Source organism: Phyllopteryx taeniolatus, chromosome 9 (genome assembly GCF_024500385.1).
Source record: "Phyllopteryx taeniolatus isolate TA_2022b chromosome 9, UOR_Ptae_1.2, whole genome shotgun sequence".
NCBI lineage: Eukaryota > Metazoa > Chordata > Actinopteri > Syngnathiformes > Syngnathidae > Phyllopteryx > Phyllopteryx taeniolatus.
In genome coordinates, this window is record NC_084510.1 from 4,828,628 (window position 1) to 4,853,219 (window position 24,592).

Genomic DNA, 24,592 nt, shown 5'->3' on the forward strand with positions numbered 1-24,592 from the left:
TTTCAAAAGTCAGGGAGGTCAGCCACCTTTTTCTTTCCAGTTCCCCTCTCATCTCATCCTCTCAACAGTGAAGATAATCCTCCTCTCGCTGCCTCTTTGAAGGCCATGCTCTACCCAACCAGACAATGTCAGTAATCACCACTCATCACTGTGATAACCCTGCTCCCTGCCACTCCACAGCATCTCAACCATATCCGCAAACATACACTACACACTTGGATGTGACCTCACAGTTTATTGAGATTTACTTAGAAGGCCTTCATTATGGAGGTGGACGGAGTTTCCATGATGTGAGTATGGTATATAACCATTCAAAGTATGTGTCTTGTTGTTTTAACAGGTTGAATACAAATATGAACCAAAATGAAATACTGTAGTTTCAGGAGAACAGAAAGCCTCATAATAGAATAACTGAAGTTCTTAGAATGCAGAGGTGTGCAAAAAAAAAAAAAAAAAAAGGGGGGGGGGGGCGCTGCAGCCCTGGGCATCCAACAGAGTGGGGGCATCCAAACTGGTTCTGGTGGGCATCAAAATACCTGCGACGGATGTATTTTGATCAGGAAAACGCAACTGCCCCTTTCCCGCCCACCCATTTGCCACAATGGTTGGTTTTCAATCATAATCCACAATTTCTGGCGCCCCCTAACACACGCATTACAAAAAGCCATTGTCGCTTCGATATTAGTTAGTTAGTTAGTTAGTTAGAGCTCTGGAAAGACCTGAAAATAGCTGCCCACCGTTCACCATCCAACCTGACAGAACTGGAGAGGATCTGCAAGGAGGAATGGCAGAGGATCCCCAAATCCAGGTTTGAAAAACTTGCATCATTCCCAAAAAGACTCATGGCTGTATTAGCTCAAAAGGGTGCTTCTACTAAATACTGAGCAAAGGTCTGAATACTTATGGCTGTGTGATATTTCAGTTTTTCCTTTTTAATAAATCTGCAAAAATTTCAACAATTCCCTTTTTTTCTGTCAGTATGGGGTGTTGTGTGTACATTAATGTGGGAAAAAATTAACTTAAATGAGTTTAGCAAATGGCTGCAATATAAAAAAATGAAAATGAAGGTGTTCTGAATACTTTACGTACCCACTGTACATTTAATGAAATGAGAATAATGCCATTATTTTGGTTTAGTTTTTTTGGTCATTCAGAACGACGTCGAAAAAAAATCTGTGATTTCAAACAAAAGGTGCTATCTTTTAAGTTATCAATCAGATCCAAATGCAAAACCCCAATTGAGCTGAAGTTGGGACATTGTGTAAAACGCAAATAAAAACAGAATACACTATTTTGAAAATCCTTTTCAACCTATATTCATTTGAAAACACTACAAAGACAAGATATTTTATGTTCAAAATGATGAATGGTATTGTTATTTTGCAAATATTCTCTCATTTTGAATTTGCAACATGTTAAAAAAATAGGATAGGGCAACAAAAGACTTGAAAATTTGAGCAATGGTAAAAAAAAATAAAAATACCTGTTTGGAACATTCCACAGCTGAACAGGTTAATTGGAAACAGGTGAATGTCATGACTGGGTAAAAAAGCAACACCCCTGAAAGGCTCAGTTCTTCACAGGCAAGGATGGGGTGAGGTTCATCACTGTGAACAACTGCGTGTGCAAAGAGTCCAACAGTTTAAAAACAATGTTTCTCAATGTACAATTGCAAGGAATTTAGGGATTTCATCATCTACGGTCGATAATTTCATCATCAGCGGTGGTAAGTAACACAGTTTTTCAGGTACCTGTACTTTACTTGAGTATTTATGTTTCGGGCTTGTGTCTTTTTAAACATAAATTTAGCGACGACTGGATGTAAAAAGCAGAACGCCGAAAAACTGGAAATCTGAAGTAAGCGAGTCGAGCACATATGGATACGACACTCCCCTACGAGCCAAGTGTCGATGGCGATGCTAAGCTAGTGGGGCCTAAGTGTTGGCACATTCGATGTAGATAAGCTAGTGGAGGCAAAGTATTGGTGCATTCCATGTTTGTCGTACAATCACAACAAGGGAACCCCGAACTGGCAGTAACATTTCATACGCAAGAATATTTTTTTGACTTTTTTTTTTTTAAAGTGCTGCCATACTTTGGGTGAACCACGTTAGCGCTTTAGAAAGCTATCTTGTCGAAGTCTGGCTCGCTAGTAGTAAATATGTCATATTTGAGCATTAACATATAATACCTCCAACACATTTTATTTGCCCACTGTCAAAACAAAACTGAAAACAAAGCTAACTGAAAATACCCATTATTTTCTCATTTTCGATTTGTTTCAGTTGTGGAAAATAGAGGAATTGCCTCAATGTTCCAATACTTTTAGATAGGATGTGGATGCTATCCATGTTATTTGTTTTTTGGAATGTGTGTTTTTATGTAAATTCATGGGAAAGGAACAGACAGACCTTGAGCAAGTGTGTTTCATTTTCAGGCCTCCGTCCTGTTATCTGCTCATTCTGCGGCATATACCCTTGCTTCCCTTAGACGAGGTTAACAAAACACCTCAACCAACAGGCAGAGGAGTCAACCCATAGAAGGGCAGAGCAACACAGACAGACACACCATCAGCCCACGTCTCTTCCCCGTCCCTCTCTCCCCCTTTTCTCTTCACAAATCCCATGGGCCTAAACCCAGTGGAGCCAGTGGTGTTGTGAAGGCTGTGATGCGTAATGCAACACAAACACACAAGCGGCCTGTGAATGCACTAAAGTCCAGGTGGAATCAACCAAGCCTCCCACTTAGAACCCCCCCAACAGTCTTATGAAAATAAGAGATAAATCCTAACAGAGGAGACTTTTATGACACATGTTTAAGAGAAAATACGAAAAAATATAAAAATGATAGGACACCATGAAAAAAAACACTGTTTACAAATCATTTTTGTTATTCAAACAGGCAATTCATATTAAACTGTTACTGTGCAACATATTTCCATGCATTTATTTTGTAAATAACTTTTCCTATTCAGGGCTGGATCCTATATCAGCAGTTTTGGGTGAGATATCAACTTTTCGTGTAAACTGTGCAGGCATATAATAGAGACAGTTCTGTTGGGCTACTTAATAGGGAAGAATGCATTTGTGGTTGTCTTTCTGGAACTTTCTCCCATCGACAATCAGAATGGCCACAAACCATCCATCTATACATTTACTACATGACTTGTCTTCATTAGGGTCGTGGGTGAGGATGAGCACAGCCCAGCTAAATTTGAGTGAGTGGCGGGTACTGGTTACCAGCCACTCGCAAGTCACATAAAGACAAACAACCATTCTCACCCATATTCACACTTATGGGTAATTTTAAATCTTCGATTAACCTAACATGCATTTATTTATTTATTTTTTTATATTGTCGGAGGAAGCCAAACCATGTAAACTCCCACAGAGGAGTGCCTGAGCAGAAAATCTAAGTTTTTTTGTTTTTGTTTGTTAAACACTTAGTTATTTGTTGGAGTATAACTACTAAAGTTCCTAATAAATTACAAAATTCTATGCTCTATTTTCTGCCCACCTGGTGTTCGCATAGCGAGGGTGTGCCCTTGGAGATGTGCCTGGCAAAGAGAGCATTTGGTGTCAGAAAGTCCGTCTAAACTTCCGCCTGCTGGGACCACATCTAAGTTTTGACGCAGCTGCTCCAATGCGCTTTTAGTGAATTTGATCAGTAAACATGCAGCCAGACAGATACCCGAGCTTCGCGGGCATGTGTGGTGGATGACTGACGTATTTCAACAGTGGGCATCGAATTATTTTAAAAATCAATTCATTCAATGCATTATTATTATTATCATCATCATTATATTTTTTAAATCATCCCATGTACTGGCTGGCATGCAGCTATGAGGGAGGTCCGCAGACATATTTGTCGGCACCAATCTTCAGTGGCTGACCCTGTATTTAATAAGGGTACCCGCAAACCCGTTATCTGTTGCCACACCAGCCTAAGAGCCGTGACTATGCACAGGTCGCTGCGATTAGGCGTGGCTCTTTACTGCATAGACGTCTGCAATGCGAAAATATTGTCACATTTCAAGGGAACGAGAGGAGCCACTCTGATTGGCGGGAACTGAAGTCTGCTGTAGAAAATGTGACACTAACTTCATTTCCATCAATGTTCCTCTGTATTTAACCTTGAATCATAGACTATATAGATTGCATAGAATATCTGATACAAATCGCCTGCACTTGACACAGACTTGTCATTTTAATTAAAGCTTTTCAGTTGCTAATTGAAATTATGAAACACATTTTTCGTATAAACCAAAACTACCAAATCAGGAAAGTGCAGTGCAAGATAACTCTAACACACGCTGCTTTTATCATAAGCATTGTCGTCATCATCACCATCCTCATCATCTTTTTCATCGTCTATGAGTGAACATTTCCTAATATTCCTTTCTTGTTCTGAGAAGACTCACACAAGAAGTGGAAACAAACCAACAAACAAATAGTCCTTTCTAACAAGGTACAAGACAGCCTTCGTGACTATTTCAATGACAAATTTGTAATAGTACTGTACTGTACATAGTGGAACCTGTAGAGGGCACTATTCTACTAGTTTATTGTGATCCCTGCTTGTGAGGTGCTGTGACATCTGCTTTGCTGAAGTCTCTTTTAAGCAGGACTCTGTTCTATGCAGTAGTTCATTTCAAATGACCTTATGTGTGTGTGTGTGTGGGTGGGGAGGGGGGGGGGGGGGGGGGGGGGGGGGTGAATGAATGTAAAGTGTACGGGCTAGTAGAGAAGGCCAAAGTGGATTTGAAGTACAAGTCACTTGTTGAAGAAATAAGATGGACGTCAGGTTGTGAATAAGCAGAAAAATGTGAGGTACCCTTATACTATGGGAACATGTTTGTTTCTTGGTGTGTTTGTGTGCTTACACGTGTGTCTGGCTGTATTTATATGCTGGTGGCTCCACTAGAGCTCATTGCCCCCTAAAAATAACACGCTCTGCCAACACCACAAGCCTCACACACAGAAACACAGACACATTCACAAATCCGTCGTTTCATGCCAATTTGGGAAAATAAATTAAAGACAGCAAATTCCATGGACTAACCTCTCCCCTGGTATCAGTGCCATCACCCAATAAGGCTAGGAATCATGATGTGTGTGCATAAGTGTGGATGTATGTGTGTGTGCTTGAGCCTAATCAACTGTAGTCAACTTTATTGACTATGTTGCTTTTTGTGCTTCAGATCACATTGGAATTAAAAGCAGCCCATAAGGTATTTCAGGTGATGTAACAATAACATCATCTGCCATGTTGCTGGTCTTTAGCTCCCTAGGAGACAACAGCTGTGAACAGCTGATTGTTTCTAAATTTGGCTGTACCGTGTACCTGTGACCGTTTCTTTGTATAATGTGAGCTGGAAGATTTTCGCAAGCTGATGTGATGGTGGTGGCATGACGGAAAATGTGGTTAGCTTCTTTGCTTCACAGTCGAAAAGATATGGGTTCGAATCTCAGCTTTAGCCTTTTCTGGTTGTGGGGTATATCCTGGTGTATACATGTTATCCTCCTGGTACCCTAGCCTCCTCCCACATTTCCAAAAACAGGTTAGGTTAAAAAAATGACTCTGAATGACCTATGTGAGTGTTAATTGTTGTTTGTCTGTATTTGCCCTGTGATTGGCTGGTTTAGGATGACTGCAAATTATGCTCTGCAAAACGGATGATGAACTCTGCTTGGACAGCAACAGAGGCAGCCGCCTCATGAAGTGCAGTTTGCGGTGGCGGCCGCCGTCCGGCAAGCACCAAGTTCCGGAATAGTTGATAATTAGTGGAGATATTCTGTTCAGGTTTGTACTTTACCGTGCAATGTGCTCATAACAGCTTTCGACAATGGGTCATTTTCATATAATTGGATCAATAACAGCATTGTCGACTGTAATCAGTGTCACCTTTAAAATATTTGGCAGACAGAAATGCACTTTTTCTGCGTTGAACTAAATTGCAGTTGTTTTGCAAATGAAAACTGTGTTGGAGTAATTCCATGCATTTCTCTTGCAGTTTTGCTGTATTTATTTTATTTTTTACCCATTTGTTGCGTAATTAATGCCATTCAGCGCAGCTGCCACTCGTGTTTCCATTGTTATGGCTGCATGAGTTACAAACCTATATAAAGGTTCAAAACTAAGTATTTGGAACAAAAAATATATAATACTGTATTGCGCTTTCAAATCAGATTGAGGAATTATTTTAAGTCAGTGCACAATAATCCTCAAAACCTAAATTGTCTGCAGAACCATACAAACTCAAGTGAGAACCATTGGAATTGTATAACAAAGTGATCACCTGCCCTGTAAATGTATAAACATTAAACAAGCATAAAAATACATGGATTTATACGTTTTATGACATTAGGATTCCACCATTTTCAAAGTCATCCTGTTGAATACAATGGAGTCGCTGATAGGTCAAATTTCCTTGACTCAACATTCTGTTTTCATCATTTGTTTATTTGTAATAAGATTTTACTGGGGTCCAGAATAATAAAAACTAAAACTCAATACATTTAAATATACAATACAAAGACAAAATAAAAATAAAAACCTTACGATCGTAGAATAAATACAATCTGTGTAAAGATTTATGAGGCATAAAAGGTTGTACAATTCACATATGTTCATCAGTTGAACACTACATGACGTTAACATTAGATTTAATAACGTTTTTAAAAAGTGTGTAAAGTTAATAAGCTCTTCATTTCTTTGGGCATTTCATTCCATACCTGAGGAGATTTATAAAAGACAGACCTTTGTAAAAACGTATTGGGAAAATTATTAACCAAATTAAACTTGGTAGTAGATCGAGTATCTAATAAGAGTGCTTATAGGTTTTCATAAAATGAGCTTTGTTCACCAATTAAAAGAATTTTCTTGACAAATATGAATAAATTATATTGCATTTTAACATTGATTAAAAGCCATAATAAAGTGCGGTGCCTGTCAATAACAGTGGTAGTGTATGAACATCTCAATATAAGGCGAGCAGCTTTGTTCTGAACAATCTGAAGCCGAGAGAGGTTGCTTTTTTTTAGTATCGGACCATATGACAGAACAGTATTCTAGTTGAGATAATACTAAAGATCGCACCGCCGCTTTCATAGCCAGTGAGGTGATAAAGGAGGCAAGTCTACGCACAACCGCAATTCCAGTACCCATCCTCCTGATTACAGTATCAATATGAGAAGACCAAGATAGATGCTGATCCGTCCTGATGCCTCATAGTCTCATTTGTTTGACTAGTTCTAATATAGAACCATTCATTCCAAGGGTTAACTTTGGTTTGCGCTTCAAACGTTTTTTTACTTCCAATTACCATGGATTTAGTTCTGGAAATGTTTAGAATCGTGTGATTGTTCTTGAGCCATATAGTAACCTCATCCAGCTCCCTTTTCACTCCACTGGAAATATTATTCATATCAAGATTAGATTAGAGCATAGTTGCGTCGTCAGCATATATGACAACTAAACAGTTGTTCATCACATACGACAGGTCATTCGTGAAAACAGAAAAGAGGGGAGGTCCGAGGCAGAGGCCCTGGGGTAGGCCACAGTGGATATCAGCTCTATCAGACAAAAAAAAAAAGTTGTATTATACCCTTTGACTCCTGTCAATTAAGTAATCCTTTATCAAGAACAGGCACTGGGTTGATAATCCATAACACGTCAATGTTGCAAATGGAAAGCCATGATCTATCAAATCAAATGCCGGACTGAAGTCTAAAAATATAGCCCCCACAAAGCTATCTTTATCCAAATTGTCATACCAGTTGTCTATAATATGAACCAGTGCTGTGGCAGTGGAATGACCTTCTTTATAAGCATGCTGAAATTTGGAGCGCAAGCCAAATTTGACAAAATAAGTCTGAATCTGCTCACATGCAACTGTTTTCAACATTTCTCCCAAATCAGGTAAAATAGTCATGGGTCGACTGTTACTCCCATTAAATAGAGCATTTTTATATTTAGGAAGAGGTATTACTTTTGATACTTTACACAGAGATGGAAAAACACCTTACAATAAACACTTATTAAATATATGCCAAAGCGGATGAGACAAGTAGCCCACAGCTAACTTCAGAAGCCTACCATCAATGTTATCAAGACCTGATGACACATTATCACCCAAAGTCAGCTGGCATAGGCTCCAGCACCCGTGCGACCCTTGTGAGGATAAGCGGTATGGAAAATGGATGGATTTGAACCCCGGTCCTCAGAACTGTGAGGCAGATGTGCTGATAAGAAATAAGTTAGTCTATTTTCTGTGTGAAATGCTTCATTGTTGGTTTTTATAAATGTCACTAAAGCTCAATCACTTGCAACAACTCAAAACATGCATGCCGTGACAACAGTGACAACAGACACTATCAGATACTACAAAAGATCCAAACTAAACCTTGCTTTCTACGTACAACACATTCATACGCATGTAGAATAAATAGTTGGCACCCTTCCATTGAAGAAGAAAAACCCACAATAGTCACTGAAGTACCTTGAAGCTGATAAAAAGTAATAAGACATTTACTGAAAATGAACAAATCAGCCATTGCTTTTATTTTTGTTCCCCCAAAATTACATTAAACTGGAATTCATTTAGAATTTATTCACGGTGGGCGACTGGTTAGAGCGTCTGCCTCACAGTTCTGAGGACCGGGGTTCAATCCCCGGCCCCGCCTGTGTGGAGTTTGCATGTTCTCCCCGTGCCTGTGTGGGTTTTCTCCGGGGACTCCGGTTTCCTCCCACATCCCAAAGACATGCATGGTAGGTTAATTGACAACTCTAAATTACCCGTAAATGTGAGTGCGAATGCTTGTTTGTTTGTAAGTGCCCTGCGATTGGCTGGCAACCAGTTCAGGGTGTACCCCGCCTCCTGCCCGATGATAGCTGGGATAGGCTCCAGCACGCCCGCGACCCTAGTGAGGAGAAGCGGCTCAGAAAATGGATGGGTGGGCGACTGGCTAGCACATCTGCCTCACAGTTCTGGGGACCGGGGTTCACACACCGCCTGTGTGGAGTTTGCATGTTCTCCCCGTGCCTGCGTGGGTTTTCTCCAGGTACTCCGGTTTCCTCCCACTTCCCAAAAACATGTGTGGTAGGTTGATTGAAGACTCTAAATTGCTTGTAGGTGTAAATGTGCATGCGAATGGTTGTTTGTATGTGCCTTGCAATTGGCTGGCGACCAGTTAGGGGTGTACCCTGCCTCTCACCCTAAAATAGCTGGGATAGGCTCCAGCATGCCCCCAGTGAGGATAAGCGGTACAGAAAATGGATGGATGGATAGAACTCATTTAGCATGTTTCAGTTCATTCCCTAGATGTTTAAATAGGAATTAAATCAGGGCTCGTCATAAAAATCAGACATTTTTTTTCTTCTTCGATCACGTGATTCTCAGCGGATCGAAAATGTAATTTGTCACAAAAGTGACAAAATAATCCCAAGATATAATGATCTTGCCAAATGAAACAGTAATACCTCATTTTATATTAAACAATGTAACAGTAATACCTCATTTTATATTAAACAATGTAACTTTTCCAGTTATATTTTTTGTGACTGAAAGTGACACGCAGATTGTTTCTGCCCTCCCTGAATGTGATTTAAACTATTTAATGACACCCCAGGTGTAGTTTACTGTTAAACTGAACACGCAAGTAAAAGAATTACACACATTGTATATTTAAATACAAGACGTGATTGTTTTAGAAAACTGCAAACGTGTAGCTCCATGCTCGAATCGCACCACACTGCCTCTAAGAGGCCAAGGAATCTGTCTATCTGTCTGCCTACAGTGGGTACGGAAAGTATTAAGACCCCCTTAAATTTAGCACTCAATTTTTTGTCGTCATTAATGTACACACAGCACCCCATATTGACAGGAAAAAAAACAGAATTGTTGAAATTTTTGCAGATTTATTAAAGAAAAACTGAAATATCACACAGCCATATGTATTCAGACCCTTTGCTCAGTATTTAGTAGAAGCACCCTTTTGAGCTAATACAGCCATGAGTCTTTTTGGGAGTGATGCAGTTTTTCACACCTGGATTTGGGGATCCTCTGACATTCCTCCTTGCATATCCTCTCCAGTTCTGTCAGGTTGGATGTTGAACATTGGTGGACAGCCATTTTCAGGTCTCTCCAGAAATGCTCAATTGGGTTTAGGTCAAGCTTCTGGCTGGGCCATTCAAGGACAGTCACGGAGTTGTTCTGAAGCCACTCCGTCGTTATTTTAGCTGTGTGCTTCGGGTCATTGTCTTGTTGGAAGGTAAACCTTCGGCCCAGTCTGAGGTCCTGACCACTCTGGAGAAGGTTTTCGTCCAGGATATCCCTGTACTTGGCCGCATTCATCTTTCCTTCGATTCCAACCAGTCGTCCTGTCCCTGCAGCTGAAAAACACCCCAACAGTATGATTCTGCCAACACCATGCTTCCCTGTTGGGACTGTATTGGACAGGTGATGAACAGTGCCTGGTTTTCTCCACACATAGCGCTTAGAATTAAGGCCAAAATGGTCTATCTTGGTATCATCAGACCAGATAATCTTGTTTCTCACCATCTTTGAGTCCTTCAGGTGTGTTTTTTATTTTTTTTTTTTTTTTTTTTTTTTTAGGAAACTCCGTGCAGGCTGTCATGTGACTTGCACTAAGGAGATGCTTCCGTCGGGCCACTCTACCATAAAGCCCCAACTGGTGGAGGGTTGCAATGATGGTTGACTTTCTAGAACTTTCTCCATCTCCCGACTGCATCTCTGGATCTCAGCCACAGTGATCTTTGGGTTCTTCTTTACCTCTCTCACCAAGGCTCTTCTCCCCGATTACTCAGTTTGGCCGGACGGCCAGCTGTAGGAAGGGTTCTGGTCGTCCCAAATGTCTTCCATTTAAGGATTATGGAGGCCACTGTGTTCTTAGGAACCTTTAGGCGCAGCAGAATTTTTTTTGTAAACTTGGCCAGATCTGTGCCTTGCCACAATTCTGTCTCTGAGCTCTTCAGGCAGTTCCTTTGACCTCATGAATCTCATTTGCTCTGACATGCACTGTGAGCTGTAAGGTCTTATATAGACAGGTGTGTGGCTTTCCTAATCAAGTCCAATCAGTATAATCAAACACAGCTGGACTCCAATGAAGGTGTAGAACCATCTCAAGGATGATCAGAAATGGATAGCACCCGAGTTAAATGAGTGTCACAGCAAAGTGTCTGAATACTTAGGGCTGTGTGATTTTTAAATAAATCTGAAAAATTTCAACAATAAAATTTTTTTTCCTGTCAATATGGGGTGCTGTCTGTACATTGAGGAAAAATGAACTTAAATGATTTTAGCAAATGGTTGCAATATAACAGAGTGTGAAAAATGTATGCGGGTCTGAATACTTCTCAGTTGTCTCACAGTTCTGAGGACCCAGGTTCAAATCCAGCCTCACCTGTGTGGAGTTTACATGTTCACCCCGTGCCTGCTTGGGTTTCCTCCCACATCCCAAAAACATGCATGCTCGGTTAATTGAAGACTCTAAATTGCCCGTAGGTGTGATGGTGAGTGTGAATAGTTGTTTGTTTATATCCATCCATCCATTATCTGAGCCGCTTCTCCTCACTAGGGTTGCGGGCGTGCTGGAGCCTATCCCAGCTGTCATCGGGCAGGAGGCGGGGTACACCCTGAACTGGTTGCCAGCCAATCGCAGGGCACATAGAAACAAACAACCATTCGCACTCACAGTCATGCCTACGGGCAATTTAGAGTCTCCAATTAATGCATGTTTTTGGGATGTGGGAGGAAACCGGAGTGCCCGGAGAAAACCCACCCAGGCACGGGGAGAACATGCAAACTCCAAACAGGCGGGGACGGGGATTGAACCCCGCACCTCAGAACTGTGAGGCTGACGCTCTAACCAGTCGGCCACCGTGCCTGTTTGTTTATATGTACCCTGCAATTTATTTTATTAGACAATTGTGTTGGATCACTATTCAAAAGCAATACTCGATTATCAATTGTTAATTTTCAGTGATTTTGTGTTTATCATGACTTTTCAGAAAGTCAATTTTTTTTAGCAGGGAGATTCTGTAAACATGTTATATAACTGCTTGTGCAAAAAACTACTTGTGCACATGATGTATTCATATTGTCAGATTAAGTAAAAGGTTCAAATTGTATATAATTAATGTGATTGGTTGAAGGAGCTTTTCTACAATGTAAAAGACACATTCATTCATTGGCGAGATGAAGAAAAGTCTTGGCTTGTGGAATTGCGATCATTCATGCAAAGTGGGCAAGTTTGGACACGCACCATCTAGCTTACTATTTACACAGTTATCACACATGTGTAAACTGTGTTGTACACACATATTTGTATGGATAAAGACATTTCTGTGTAGGAGGCTAGAATACATATTTGGTCTCACCTCATCACCGCTGAGTCTCCTTAATACGATAGATCTGAATGAAATGTGGATGAAGGTCATGAAAGGGTCAAGCATGTGTTTACACACAAAGGCCAGGGTGAATAATTGTGAAACAATATTGTGCATTCTGGCCCTGTACTGTCCTTTGCAGCCTCTCCTGAGATATGCTGAGACTGAGAGAATGTGATGCGTGTTTAAGAAAGAGATAACTGTGTAACTGAAGTTGTGTTTGATTGCCTGCCAATAAATTTGCAAACAGTATATGTTTTGTAAAAAAAAAAGGAAGGAAACATGAAATTTGAGGGGGCAGCAAGAAGAAAATTACTTTGGAAAAATATACAAGAATCAACAGAAAACAGAACAAAAAGTGTCCGTCTTATCAGAGATGGAGTAATTAGTGTGAGGTTCATCCTTTACAATGTCCATTATAGCTACGTGTAGATTTCTTATTTATGCAAACTAGTTGATTGTGTACTGTAGCTAATTCCTTCTAAGATGACTGTTTGCATTCTGTGTTTATGTAAACAGATGGAGTGACTTGCTATGCCACAACGAAACCTGATGTTAATTGTAGATAACCCCACTTGTTTTGACTCACTTTCACATTGCTGAACATGGGCAAGGATGATGGTGGCCCAAAAAGGTGAAAAAGCCCAATACGGGACTCATGCCAAATGCCAAACTGACCTCGCCACAAGCCCTGGCAACCCTCACTATGCCTGTATGCCACGGTTGCAACCTCATACACTTAAGCAAAATAACAGTTTTTTTTTATAGCATGTAACCCTAAAACAAACACAAAACACACAATATCCGTTGTATTTTATCTATATCAGGACCATTTCCTCATTTTATAAAAGCAGCGACTCTAGGGTCACTTCACACTCACCTGTTTGCTATAGACAATATACCAAAGTGCAATATATCACTCCTCTTGTTAAAGGTTTGTCCCCTTGAATATACTGTAAATACCAAAAATACAACCCTTTTAAGCTGTAATTCTCCAACCAAAAAATGAATAAAATTATGTAAAGACTTTTTTTCTCGAAATAAGTGAACACTTTAAGTTTTGTGTTAATAATCCCGGTGTTGCGTAATAAGATTCCGCTGTATTCTGGCCGCTGTAGTTAATATAATAAAAACAATAAGAAGTCTCAAATAAAGGAGAAAGTGTGGATATTTGTTGAGGAGCTATTGGTAATGATAGCCCCCATCCATTGACTGCGCTTGTGCATTTTTGTGACAGAAACTCTCCACGGTTCGCTATTGAGGCACATTTAGTTTAAATCTACATTTTGTAAAATATATATATATATATATATATATATATATATATATCTCCATCCATCCAGCCATTTTCTGAGCCGCTTCTCCTCACTAGGGTCGCGGGCGTGCTGGAGCCTATCCCAGCTATCATCAGGCAGGAGGCGGGGTACACTCTGTACTGGTTGCCAGCCAATCGCAGGGCACATACAAACAAACAACCATTCACACTCACAGTCACACCTACGGGCAATTTAGAGTTGTCAATCAACCTACCATGCATGTGTTTGGGATGTGGGAGGAAACCGGAGTGCCCGGAGAAAACCCACGCAGGCACGGGGAGAACATGCAAACTCCACACAGGCAGGACGGGGATTGAACCCCGGTCTTCAGAACTGTGAGGCAGACGCTCTAACCAGTTTCTCACCGTGCTGCCCTATATATATAATTTAGATTTAAGACTATGTACCGTAATTTCTCATGTATAATGCGCACCCATGTATAATACGCACCCCCAATGTTGACCTCAAAATTCTGGAAAACCCTTCTACTTATGTATAATGCATTTTTAAATTGCATGATTTTACTACCCATATGATCAAAACATGAAGTATTTTTTCAAATTATTTTGAAGTTAAGCACTTTATTTTGAAGTTAAGCACTTTATTTGAACAACTTTATTTACTTGCTCTTATTTTGAAATTCACAGCCCTACTTTTAAGTAAATGAGAAAACACAGTTGTAAGATGGGTACAATTCGTTAAAGAAAACATGAAGGTCTAGGTGAAATACATGTAATTTTATTTTAATGGGATTCACATTAAACTGTCAAGCATTTCATAAAAGCATTAGCATTAAACAAAACATAACCATAAAGAAATTAATGATGGTTGTTTTTCAGTCATGTTTAAAAAAAAAAAAAAAAAATATATATATATATATATATATATTTCACAAATTCTGCAAGTGTATGTAAACTTATGAGCACAATTGTATATACAGTATCATCTGTCATATTGGAATGAAAGTGTAGGCTACACCTTTTTCATAACCTCTAGATGGCGGCATAGATTTATAAAATGGGAAAGTTGTTTTCATTTTCCCCTAGACCCATGTATAATGTGCAGTATTGACAGTTGGCAATTTTTTTTGGGGGGGGGGGAATGCGCATTATACATGAGAAATTATGGTAATTTTAGATTTAAGACTAGGTAAGTCCTGGGATGCACATGTCATGGAAACCATGAGTCCCACCACTGGAACAATCATCCATCCATCCATCCATCCATTTTCTACCGCTTATCCGGGTCGGGTCGCGGGGGCAGTAGCTTTTCCTCTCCCCAGCCACTTCATCCAGCTCTTCCAGGGGGATCCCAAGACGTTCCCAGGCCAGCCGAAGGACGTAGTCTCTCCAGTGTGTCCTGGGTCGTCCCCGGGGTCTCCTCCCGGTGGGACGTCCCCGGAACTCCTCACCAGGGAGGCGTCCGGGAGGCATCCGAATCAGATGCCCCAGCCACCTCATCTGGCTCCTCTCAATGCGGAGGAGCAGCGGCTCTACTCTGAGATCCTCCCGGATGACCGAGCTTCTCACCCCATCTCTAAGGGAGAGCCCGGACACCCTGCGGAGGAAACTAATTTCGGCCGCTTGTATCCGGGATCTTGTATCCGAAGATCGACCGGTAAATTGAGAGCTTCGCCTTTCGGCTTAGCTCCTTCTTTACCACAACGGACCGATACAAAGTCCGCATCACTGCAGACGCTGCACCGATCCGCCTGTCGATCTCCCGTTCCATTCTTCCCTCACTCGTGAACAAGACCCCAAGATACTTGAACTCCTCCACTTGGGGCAGGATCTCATCCCCGACCTGGAGAGGGCATGCGACCCTTTTCCGACTGAGGACCATGGTCTCAGATTTGGAGGTGCTGATTCTCATCCCAGCCGCTTCACACTCGGCTGCGAACTGCTCCAATGAGAGTTGGAGGTCACGGCTTGATGAAGCCAACAGAACCCCATCATCTGCAAAAAGCAGAGATGCCATACTGAGGCCACCAAACCGGACCCCCTCTACGCCTCGGCTGCGCCTAGAAATTCTGTCCATAAAAGTTATGAACATAATCGGCGACAAAGGGCAGCCTTGGCGGAGTCCAACCGGGAACAAGTCCGACTTACTGCCGGATATGCGGACCAAACTCTGACTCCGGTCGTACACGGACCGAACAGCCCGTATCAGGGGGTTCGGTACCCCATACTCCCGAAGCACTCTCCACAGGACTCCCCGAGGGACACGGTCGAACGCCTTCTCCAAGTCCACAAAACACATGTAGACTGGTTGGGAGAACTCCCATGCACCCTCGAGGACCCTGCCGAGGGTGTAGAGCTGGTCCACTGTCTGAAACAATCAGTCCACGCAATTTATCATCACGGAATACAGATACGGTAATCCTCCTCCACATCGCAGCTCTTGATTCACGGTTCCGCTATATTGCAGATTTTTATTACAGTTGTTACCCTTTAATCTTTAATCTTTTATACTGTTTGTACAATATTTTTGTGTTAGCCATTGCGGTTGCTCTCTATCATTATATTATGTGTTAAGAACAATATATTTACCCAAAGCTTTAAAGATAAACGATAGTATCGTGGCTGTTTTTTTTATGCCACTGATATAATGATAATAGAGCATAATAAATAATTCTGCCCTGGTAATCAAACATATGAGCTCAACTGTGTAGCGTTCTCTCATTTACAAAATAAAAGTAGGGCTGCATTTCACAATAAGAGCAAGTAAATAAAAAGAGGAAGTTATCTGTTCAAATAAAGTGCTGAACTTAAGAAAAATATAGTTTGAGTTTCCCCTTTTCTTTTTGGCATCTTGACACAACATTGAAGTCTCAAACAATTTTACGTAGTTTGATTTAACCAATCTCAACTGAACCATTTTAGAGGTTCTGTTTCTTCAAAACCTTTGTTTTGCGATTGGCTGGCGACCAGCTCAGGGTGTACCAGAGTTAGCTGGGATCGGCTCCAGCACACCCGTGGATGGATAGACTCCGCAGCCTGCAGCGATAACGTTATGTTCGTAAAGTAGACTAATGTTGATCTCACCGATTTGCGCTTCACCTCCATCTTGGGTCCCGTAACGCGGCGTCATAATTGGCAGAGAGAAAGGTCTGTGTTACAAAGTACGGGTGCTTGCCTTGCATTTCACCATGAAATGCGAAGACACTTTCGCCATGTCTTTTTTTCTCTCTCTCTTCTGCAACCACTGTCTTGGCGCTTCTGAGTCAAATGCTTCACTTCTGCATCTACGCATCGTGACGTAAGCACGTCTCCCCGACTGTCTCCCCAGTAAACCTGGTTTGCAGTTTTGCTTTTCAATGTATTTTCTGATGCGTAAAATGCAAATTTTGACCGAGAAACTGCAATGCGAGACCGCTTAATTTGAACCTTGCACACGTTGCAATTATGTGCGTCAGCGGACGCACAATCAAAGAGCTTTTTGCGTCCGTCATCATTTTATTGCGTCATGGATATATTTTATTTGTTGTGTGTTGCTCATAAGCCGCAGGAATAACATCCTCTGCTGCGCCTTTTTGAGGATGTAGTTGATGTTGGTCTCCCACTTCAGCTCCTTCAGGTAATTCCCAGGAACTTGAAGGTCTCGATGGTTGACACAGGGCAGTTGGACAGCATGAGGGGCAGCTGTGGCGAAGGATTCTTCCTGAAGTCCAAGATCATCTCTTAAAGTCTTGACCGTGTTCAGCTCCAGGTTGTGTTGGCCGCACCAAAGCTCTAGCTGCTTCACTTCCTTTTGATACGCAGAATCCTCACCGTCTTTGATGAGGCTGATGACTGTGGTGTCATCTGCAAACACCAGTGAAAAGTGTCCTTTTTTAAAACTGCAGTAGGTGTTCAAGTCGTCAGCCGGTCCTTTATTGTTCTCCACCAGTAATTGTAATCTTCACCTGACTGACTTAGAGTCATTAGCAGTAAACTGATTTTCCAGCTCTTCTGCATAATTTCTCTTTCCAATGTTAGTATCTTTTGTCAGCTGTTTTTTAGCGCGATTGTACAGGGCTCGGTCCCCACTTCAATAGGCGTCCTCTGTAGCCTGGAACAGTTCCTGAAGTTTGGCAATGAACCACGGCTTGTTGTTATTGTTGAACGTGTGAAATCTGTTTGTTGGTACACACACACATCTTCACAGAAACTCATATAGGATGTGACACTGTTCGTGTATTAATCCAGGCTGCCAGTTGAAGTTTCAAAGAAAGTCCACTTTGTGCAGTCAAAACAGTTTTGAAGTTCCATCTTTGCTTTATTGGTCCACTTTCGTGTTTTCACCACAGGCTTCGCACATTTAGGTTTGTGCCTGTATGTTGTTATTAAGTGAATTAAGCAGTGATCAGACGAGCCGAGAGCTGCAAGGAGCATATCACGGTATGCTTCATTTAGTGTGGTGTAGCAGTGGTCTAGAATGTTGTTTTACCTGGTGGGACAGTCAATGTGCTGCTTGTTCTTAGGGATTTTGTGGTTTAGTTTTATTTTGTTAAAGACCGCAAAAATAATGAGGGGTGAATCTGGGTGCTTTTTTTTCGAGTTCGTTGTCTTGTTCCGCCAACGTTAGCGTTTGTGTTAGTCTGGAGGGGATGTAAACACCGGCAAGGATGTTCATTCTACCCGCTGTGAACTCACGCAGCGGGTAGAATGACTTACAGTTCAAAAACAGGGACTGCTGCCCTTTTTTCCCCCTATAATCTCAGTGAAAGTCACATTTTAAGATTTCTAGTATCTGCTCGCCAGCATTCAACAGATGGAATGGTGCCACAGTTGGCTCTTCACAGCCATTGTCGTCGGAGAGCATTAGCCCTCCTACGTCGCCACCAGAGGGTGTGTTATGTCTCCTGAAAGTCTCGCGCACTTCTCTGTGGAGTGCCACAATTGTATCTCATCTTTCAGTGAGGCCGCCCGCTCCTTCCCTGTCAGTCCGATCTGCCCTCAACTAATCCTAGTCCTAATCTGGTCATCCTGAGCGATTCCCTTGCTGATTCAAGTGTGCCATGATAATTGCACACACAGTGGTGACAAGAGGGCTTGAAATAACATGTTCGTAACCTCATTGCAGTCATGTGAATGTGAACAAAGTGTGAGGCGCCAGCATGTACTGCCAAGGTCTCTGCTTTCTCTGGTTACCCTCCCATCTCTTTAGCACCTTACCATGGTTATACCGGACGTGCTTGAGTGCTCACACACACATTTGAGCCAACAGTGATATGTAAAACACCTCCATGCTACTAGTAGGACATTAAGGGGCATATTTGTATCATAGTCACGATCATAGCTATCTATCTATCTATCTATCTATCTATCTATCTATCTATCTCCATCCATTTTCTGTACCGCTTTCTCCTCACAAGGGAGCCTATCCCAGCTATCTTCGGGCGAGAGGCGGGGTACATCCTGAACTAGTGAGGAGAAGCGGCTCAGAAAATGGATGGATGGATGGATATATATATATATATATGTATATATATATGTATAATATACCATCTTATAACTGTGGATGTGGTTTTGTTCATAATAAACCAATCACATTCAAACTAATGTTAAATGGGAATCGGCACATCACTGAAAAAAAAATCCTTTGAATTTACTTAATTAGAACAGGTACATCAGTTTCATGAATTTATTGATTAAAATGTATTAAACTGACATTCATTCATTCACTTTCCGTCTCGCTAATCCTCTCTAGGGTCGCGGGCATGATGGAGCCCATCCCAGCTATCTTTGGGCCAGAGGCAGGGTACACCCTGAACTGGTCACCAGCCAATCGCAGGGCACATATAAACAAACAACCATTCCCATTCACATTCATGCCTATGGGCAATTTAGAGTCTTCATTTAACTTACCAGGCATGTTTTTGGGATGTGGGAGGAAACCGGAGTCCCCGGAGAAAACCCACGCAGGCACGGGGAGAGCATGCAAACTCCACACAGGCGAGGCCGGATTTGAACCCGGGTCTTCAGAACTGTGAGGCAGATGTGCTAACCAGTTGTCCACCATGCTTAAAGCCTGGGAAATTCTTTTGCACATTTCTCCTGACTATTACCTTTGAACAATGAGATCTTTCTGTTACTGTAAGCTCTAAGAATGGTGTGCAATCACATTCTCAGTTTTTTCCCTCTCAAAAAGATTTATTTTATCATTTGAGTTGTACGGGTTATAGATCTGAAAATGTTGAAAAGGTTTTGAAAGAATTTATCTTGGTTACTTATCTTTTTTCATATAACAAAAAACAGGCATTCATGACAGGGCTGTGGCTTTTTACATCCACTGTGCAATACAAGCCACAATGAATAGGTGCAGTGCTTGTAAAATAATCTGTGTAGGCCATCTTTTAGTCAAGTGCACTTGGATAAAATAAACAACCGTCAAATTATTTATTTAAGATAATTATGATACAGTATTATTTTTTTTATGAATTTATTTTTTTACTTTTCTCATATACTGTACCTATAACTGCACGGTAGACAACTGGTTTGCACATTGGCCTCACAGTTCTGAGGACCGGGGTTCAAATCCCGGCCCCACCTGTGTGGCGTTTGCATGTTCTCCCCTTGCCTTTGTGGGTTTTCTCCGGGTACAGTTTCCTCCCATATCCCAAAAACATGCATAGTAGGTTTATTGAAGACTCTAAATTACCCATAGGGGTTTCTGCGATTGGCTGGCGACCAGTTCAGGGTGTACCCCTCTTCTCGCCCAAAGATAGCTGGGATAGGCTTCAACATGCCTGCAACCCCAGTGAAGATAAGAGGGGTCCAGAAAATGAATGAATGAAGGAATGTACCTATAACTAGGGATGTCCCAAAAAAATCACACTCCTCAACTCCGATTAAGAACGGGTGAAAAATATAAGTTTGATTTATTTTCTGATATTTTAAATGTCACAAAGTGACAAAATAATCCATAGGTACAAAGATCTGCTGTCCATTTCTTCTGAGCATCCTTGAGATGGTGCTTCACCTTTATTGGAATCCAGCTGTGTTTGATTATACTGATTGGGCTTGATTAGGAAAGCCACACACCTGTTTATAAAAGACCCTATGGCTCACAGTGCATGTCAGAGCAAATGAGAATCATGAGGTCAAAGGAACTGCCTGAAGAGCTCAGAGAGAGAATTGTGGCAAGGTACAGATCTGGCCAAGGTTACAAAAAAATTTCTGCTGCACTTAAGGTTTCTAAGAGCACAGTGGCCTCCGTAATCCTTAAATTGAAGACGTTTGGGACGACCAGAACCCTTCCTAGAGCTGGCCGTCCGGCCAAACTGAGCAATCGGGGGTGAAGAGCCTTGGTGAGAGAGGTAAAGAAGAACCCAAAGATTACTGTGGCTGAGCTCCAGAGAGGCAGTCGGGAGATGGGAGAAAGTTCTAGAAAGTCAACCATCACGGCAGCCCTCCACCAGTAACAGCTTTATGGCACAATGGCCCGATGGAAGCCTCTCCTTAGTGCAAGGCACATGAAAGCATGGTGGTGGCAGCATCATTCTGTGGGGGTGCTTTTCAGCTGCAGGGACAGGACGACTGGTTGCAATTGTAGGAAAGATGAATGTGGCCAAGTACAGGGATATCCTGGACGAAAACATTCTCCAGAGTGCTGAGGACCTCAGACTGGGAAGGAAGGTTCACCTTCCAACAAGACGACCCTAAGCACACAGCTAAAATACCGAAGGAGTGGCTTCAGAACAACTCCGTGACTGTTCTTGAATGGCCCAGCCAGAGCCCTGACTTAAACCCAATTGAGCATCTCTGGAGAGACCTGAAAATGGCTGTCCACCAACGTTCACCATCCAACCCGACAGAACTGGAGAGGATCTGCAAGAAGGAATGGCAGAGGATTCCCAAATCCAGGTGTGAAAAATTTGTTGCATCATTCCCCAAAAGACTCATGGCTGTATTAGCTCAAAAGGGTGCTTCTACTAAATACTGAGCAGAGGTTCTGAATACTTATGGCTGTGTGATATTTCAGTTTTCCTTTTTTTATAAATCTGCAAAAATATCAACAATTCCATTTTTTTTGTCAATATGTGGTGCTGTGTGTACATTAATGAGGAAAAAAAAATTAACTTAAATGATTTTACAAAATGACTGCAATATAACAAAGAGTGAAAAGTTTAAGGGGGTCTGAATACTTTCCGTTCCCTCTGTGTAGATAGATAGATAGATACCGGGTAGCTATATATCATATCATGTATTGTTTGTTCTGTAATTTTATGTGCAAATGTCCACACATAGTTAAAAATGAGTTTGTGAAGTTCATTGGGACATGGGTTTATTAAAGCCGGATAAAAATGGTTGCATTACATCAGACATACAAATCATGTGAGTGACTCGTTGTAGCAACGACCCCCTGACAGGAAAAAGCTGAAATATAGATTCATTGTTTGTCTTTTCAGCTTTTTATGGCAAGCTACACGGTAACTATTAAATAAGCATCTAATTTAAGTTTCACTTTTGCACTGACTGACGGATATGTATGTCATTAATAGACATAGCTAATGCATTAACTTTGCTTCATTTTGTTTTAGTTTCACTCCGTCAATCTGCCTATATACATTTCCAAGGCAGGAGGACAACTGCACCCTCATTCTGAATCGTTCCCACATTAGTTTGTAAGGTGTGATGAGTCAGTTGAACCTTTCAAGATTTTATTCAAGGTTTTATAAAAAGTACGTATACAGTTTATAGATCTATTGTGATCTGTAACTTGCATGTGTCAATGAAAACACTAATTCATAATATTGTTGAAATTCCAGTTATCTCTGTTATGACATTTGAGATTGCTCATATGATTTGAAATAACATTTGCAACAATATAATAATCAATAAATGTGAATATTTTCCCAAATGTAGTTGAATTATTTTTAATTTTTTTTTTAATTAGAGCTTTCATAATTTGTAGCATATAAGGCCGCGGGTATACTTGTCTGACCCACGTGAGATAACATTGGGGTGAATGTGGCCCGCAAACTAAAATGGGTTTGACACCCCTGGGTTAGCAATTGTGACGCTTTCAAACGACTTAACTTCAAATAGAAGTTTAACGAGTGTGAATTATTTTGTGACAAGCAAGCTTGTGGCCCACTTGGTTGCATTAGGCGATATTTAAGACACACACTATAATTATGCAATTGTGTTGTTTACCATTAATATGCTCAAACAGAGGAATCCCCATACCATGATAAAGCTTTTATGGGCCATTGGCATCCCCAGAGGAGAATTTTTTTTCTATAACTGCCCCATACCATTACATGAAAATAAATTATTATTATTCATAATGCATATTTTTTAGGGTAATGTGCTTAGTGTTAACATTCTCTTTGGATAAATGTAATATGGATATTCTGTATGTCATGTATTGACTAATATTATTCGCTGTTACTTTCTTTCCTGTTACTCAAATAAGGAGTTTCAGCTCCAAAAAAAATGACAAAAATCTTAATTTAGAGCAAAAAAAAATAAATAAAAAGAATTTCGAAATTTGGATGCACACTCTTTTTTTTTTTTTGTGCAATGCCAAGGTATCAGATGGGGACTCGCTATCGGCAGAAACTTAAAATCATAGACTCGGATTCGGGTGCAAAAAAAAATGTGATCGGGACATCCCTACTGTGACCTATAACAGCACCTATGAGCCCCCACAGGGTTTGTTTTGCTCTCTGTATGAATTGAGACCTTTAGGGGCAGGATATTGTTTTCACTCTCTATCCCAAAAATGTTTCTTTGCCCTGAAAAGCAGTTGTTTATGGCTTGAAGATTCCTTTACTGCTCTGCGTTGCTTGAAATGAAGCACCACAGGTCCAAATTCTTTTTCAACACAGCTGTTACCTGCACTAAGCTGGGTCCACCTAACATTTACACCTCTACTGTAATAACACGTGAATTTCTTCTATAGTAAATCACAACATTTTTGAGTGATGGCTCCTGCCAGTACATTCTCAGAATTCCAGCGCAAACCCCATGCACACACAGACACATACACGGTTAGATTAAGTGTTAATTACTAAGTGTGTGCCAATATTAAAACTTTTATTCATGAAAATAAAGAAACAATGTATCCACAGACACATACAGAAGCACGCATTGAGGGTGCCAGTTCTTTTCCAAAGGACTTAAGTAAGAATTGGTTCTTTTGTTCTCTCAATTCAACAAATGATATGATGACTGCCTTTAGCTTTATATCAAGCACCCTTTTTGAAGATATTGTTAATATGTTAATAAACTCTACTTTGCATCCTGATAGTTCTTAAAATGAGAGAGGAAGTCAACCATCTGGTAGTTACAGAAAATAGACTCACCAACCACAACATTAGGTAAACCGCCCCAATTTAATGACACCATTACTGTAAACTAAAAACATGTTGAAATAATCTAGTATCTAGTAACTATAGTTTGCAGAAATTGACTGGATATTAAATGATTCAGCCACATTTCAAAATGTTTAACATCATGGTCTCTCAAAATTCACCATGCAAATACAGTTCATTATTATTACTAAATATATAATAATATACTCAGGAAGCTTTTCTTACAACTAAACAGGGTTATCCTGCATTAGGTCTGAATGTAGCAAACTCCGTCACCGACAGTGGTAAATGTAACATCATTCAAATTCCACCCCTCTATCCTTTTTCTATCCTTCTTATCCTAATTAGGGTCATGAGTCAGCTGGAGCCTATCCCAGCAGACATTGGGCGACAGACGGGGTACGCCCTGAACTGGTTGCCAGCCAATCGCAGGGCACATATACAACTTCACACTTACAATCACACATACTGTTTGGACAATTTGGAGTCTTCAATAAACCCAACATTTCTTTGGGACGTGAGAGGAAGCCAGAGTACCCTCAGAAAACCTCTGCAGAATATGCAA

At 41.0% G+C, this 24,592-nt stretch overlaps 1 protein-coding gene and 1 long non-coding RNA gene across 2 annotated transcripts in view; one reads left to right on the forward strand and one right to left on the reverse strand.

The window, feature by feature from the left end:
• The window catches only part of wnt4 (wingless-type MMTV integration site family, member 4), a 42,888-nt gene that overhangs the window by 12,742 nt on the left and 5,554 nt on the right, over positions 1 to 24,592 (reverse strand). The gene's annotated exons all lie outside the window — the stretch shown is intronic.
• Positions 1,595 to 2,861, forward strand: LOC133484072 (uncharacterized). The gene is made up of 3 exons (XR_009790286.1): positions 1,595 to 1,726; positions 1,810 to 1,857; positions 2,438 to 2,861. It is a non-coding gene; the product is annotated as an uncharacterized LOC133484072 (long non-coding RNA).